General features: G+C 30.8%; 1 protein-coding gene across 1 annotated transcript in view; it reads left to right on the top strand.

Annotated features, from left to right (window-relative positions):
- Positions 1-3,804, top strand: part of CAPSL (calcyphosine like) — a 136,452-nt gene extending 132,648 nt beyond the window's left edge. The window contains exon 6 of the mRNA XM_053701206.1: positions 3,291-3,804. The gene's annotated coding sequence lies outside the window, so the exon portion shown is untranslated. The remainder of the gene's footprint in view (positions 1-3,290) is intronic.
- The last annotated feature ends 291 nt before the right edge of the window (positions 3,805-4,095 follow it).

Genomic DNA, 4,095 nt, shown 5'->3' with positions numbered 1-4,095 from the left:
TATCATATTTACTTTGCTCTCTTGGTATCCTTTGTTGCAGAGCATATCTAGGGCCAGATTACGAGTGGAGCGGTATTTATAGCACCCGCTCACTAACTCTGCTAGAAGTAAGCTTTTTGCGCTCTTTGGGTAGAGCTTGTGTTAAAAGTTGAAAAAAAAAGATTTTGCTCCCGTGCTAACCTGATGCGCGCAAAAAGCCCAGCGTTAGAATATCGCAACTGCAATAACGTATTCCCCCATAAAGGTCAAGAGAAGTGGGAAAAAAACCTACTTGCATGTAAACCTGATCTCATATTATCAAGTGCGCTAACCCAATATGAAAATATGAATATTTCATATTCCAATGTTGTTCACATAGCAGAATATGTTCTATTTATTCTTAAATACATATTTTTATATATATATATATATATATATATATATATATATGAGATTTTTTTTTGGTACAATATATACATATACCTATATATATATAGATGATTATATATAGGTATAGATATATAAGATATATATTGGAATATCTATTTATAAATACATAGAACATATTCTGCTATGTACAGAACATTGGAATGTAAAATATTTACAGTAAATACACAGTATAACACTTTATTAAATATTATTATTGCATAAATATTATTTTACATGTTTTCATCTATTTCATCTATGGGGTCGATTGACACCCCCTGCTAGCGGCCGATTAGCCGCGAATCTGCAGGGGTGCGGCATTGCACCAGCAGTTCACAGCATTTATTTATCGATGTGCGGCAGTCATGATTCGCTATAGCGGATCATGTCTGTCCGCACCATGATAAATTTAACTCTATATGTGTGTTTATGTGTTTATATGTGTATATATGTCTTTAAATACATATTTACACATATAAATATATAAATCCATATGTACACACATATTAAATGTTTTACTTTCAACTTGTGATACAAGTGCTACATGCGACATGTGATAAACCCGATATCGCTCGCTTGTAACTATTAGCCCGCCACTCATAATCTGGCCCCTAATATGCTATATGGCAACAGTGTTTGTAACAATATTTTTAACAAAGCCATACATTGTTCAGCTATAGAGGGAGCAGCATTTGCAACAGTGTGTAGCATTATTACAAATATTGCTGCAGACACTTCTGCCAAATAGTGCTCAAAACAACATAGTGCTTTTTTACGATTGTTGATTTATTTGATTCATAAACGTTTATTTTTGACTGTCATACTGCTGCATGTGATTGTTATTTTACTGTGTTCACCTGTATCTTAATTAGGTGTCTTACAGTCCATGTGCAGTGTTTTATTTCAAGGAATTCAGAATCCTGCTGTAACTTCTTATTCTGGATATTGCCCATCATTTATCATTCATTTTTGGGAATAAAACTGACCCTACAACAAGCTGTGCCTTTTCTAACCCCCCCGGGCTCACTAACAATCAAATGCTTTGAGACAAAAGTGTGTTCAGCATTACTACAACAGTAGTACCGTGTGATTAATTCAGATTGCCGACCTGAGAGAGCTACTTAAAAAGTATTATATAATATATTAAACTATGTATGATAATTTACTTTTATTTTCCTTTTATAATAAAATATACACTAATGCTAAAGCTTATTTCCATGTGTAATTTCATACTCACCAAATGCTTATATGGCAGCTGTTTAAAGGGATACTAAACCCACATTTTTTCTTTCATGATTTAGATAGAGCATGCAAATTTCTAATTTACTCCTATTATCATTTTTTTTTGTTCTCTTGCTATCTATTAAAAAGCAGGAATGTAAAGTTTAGGAGCTGGCCCGTTTTTTATTCAGAACCTAGGTTATGCTTGCTTATTGGTTTCCTAAATGTAGCCACCAATAAGCAAGCACTTTCCAGGGTGCAGAACCTAAAATGGGCTGGCTCCTAAGCTTTACATTCCTGCTTTTAAAAGAGAACGAAGAAAAATGTATAATAGGAGTAAATTAGAAAGTTGCTTAAAATTGCCTCCTCTATCTGAATCATTAAAAATGTGGGTTTTATATCTCTTTAACTTTACACTGAAGCTAGCCTAAGTTTGAACTTTAAGCTGTATATCCCAGCATACTTGTTTATGATTTACTATGCATAAAGGTATCGTCTATTAATTCTTTAATTCAGCAGGGATAATCATCAAATTGTTTATTTTAGTCTGCAATGTGTAAAAATTAAGTAAAGTAGTTTGAATACCAACTCCCCTTTCTTGAAGCTAAAAGTTCTGTTGTATCTCTTGTATGTGCTTATTTAAAAGTATGTTTGTGTATAAGGCATGCTATTATGTATTAACCAATTTTTTTCTTTGCTAACACTAATGGTGGTGGTTCTTTTCGGTGCATTAACATTTGTATTGTATTTGTTATCTTAAATGTGACCAAAATGACTATTGATTTTTTTTTAATATATACAGTGGTATTTAAAAAAAATATATATTTATCACTTTGATTTTTTTAAAATTTATCAATCACACTTAATAATAATTTTAGACAAAAACCTTTTAATTAAAATGGAGAGAAAGAAATTCAGGTTTAGATTCCTTACATTTGCATAAAAGGAATCTGTTAGGCGATTCAGGATACATTTATTAATATTTGTTATAAGACCTGCTTTAGATTTACCTGCTTTTTACACGTTCATAGTTTCACAACTCTCTGAACAGGTCATTTTTTTTTTGTGAGAATGTCCTTGGTATGTTAGACTGAGCTTACCTCTTTCTTGAAATAGGAGGAAAAGGAAATTGACTAGAAAGAGAAAATAAAAATGTTTTTATATTTATTTCAGTAAAAACTATATGCTATGATTTCAGAAAAAGTAAGGGATACAAAACACAATACAAAAATATTCAAATATTTATATATGCTATGATTTCAGAAAAAGTAAGGGATACAAAACACAATACAAAAATATTCAAATATTTATATTAAATTAGAACAATTTAACTCCTTGTCGATGGTCTTTGAATCACGTTTGGTTTTTTTATACCGCGCTATTCCAGGAAGTCTGCAGTCAGAAGGGAGGTCATAATACAGGGTACGTCGCAGATATGAAACCCAATTTTTTTTAATTGATATTGCTTGGCAGATAAATCCCAATATAAATGTTTCAACTTTGTTAAAACACAAAGCAAAATATGATTAATGAATCACACACAAATAAAAATGATTAAAATAGCAAATTCTTAACTTAAACCAATCATCTGAAAAAGGTTAATGCATTTACTCTAAACAGAAAAGTTAGATCATATTAATTTATTGTTTTACTTCTGATTTCAGGTTACAAAAGATGAATTCATGAACTATTATGCTGGAGTTAGCGCTTCCATTGACAGTGATGTCTACTTTATACTTATGATGAGAAAAGCCTGGAAATTATGAAACAGATATTTTAGGATCATATTTTATGTTGTTTTGCCCGTTTGAATAATGGATCATATCTGAAGACGTGATATTTCTGGTTAAGAATATAAATCACACAACATTAGAAACCTATCTTTGAAACGATGCTCTAATTTACATTTGCACTAATTAGAGCATGCCTACCTGAATATTCCAGTTTTCATTTGCAATTCTGGACACTTTTTAAAGTGGCGCCAATTTAACGCTGAAAAAATCCCCACCACCATTTAAAATATTTTATGAGGAACAGAAAAATGCAAATATCTATTAATCAAAACTAATGTATAATTATGATAGAGCTTCAAAGTTGTGATATTGTTTTGTCTCTGCTCAGATGATTGTGATATGATGCATTTAATTTATCTTTTTATATTAAAATTGTCTTGATATATATTTTTGTATTTTATTATATTTAACTATATATAAGTAGTACAAACAATTTGTGATCTTTTTGCTTAAAGTTATTCCAATCCATTTGAATACCGGGTGATTTGATTTGTAAATCCGCACCGACAAAGCTACATATTCAATATTTCTTGGTGAGGTTGAGAGTGGGTATGAAAGGGTTAAGAATAAGAGTAAGTCACTGGAGAGGAGCGAAAACAAGTACACAAAAAAGGTATTGAATAATATGTTTATATGTTTAGACAAGCTTTGTATTTTTAAAATTGATTGATTTGAT

The sequence above is a fragment of the Bombina bombina genome, chromosome 2 (assembly GCF_027579735.1).
Source record: "Bombina bombina isolate aBomBom1 chromosome 2, aBomBom1.pri, whole genome shotgun sequence".
NCBI lineage: Eukaryota > Metazoa > Chordata > Amphibia > Anura > Bombinatoridae > Bombina > Bombina bombina.
Note: the sequence above shows the minus strand (reverse complement) of the source record. Positions and strands in the feature narration are given on the sequence as shown.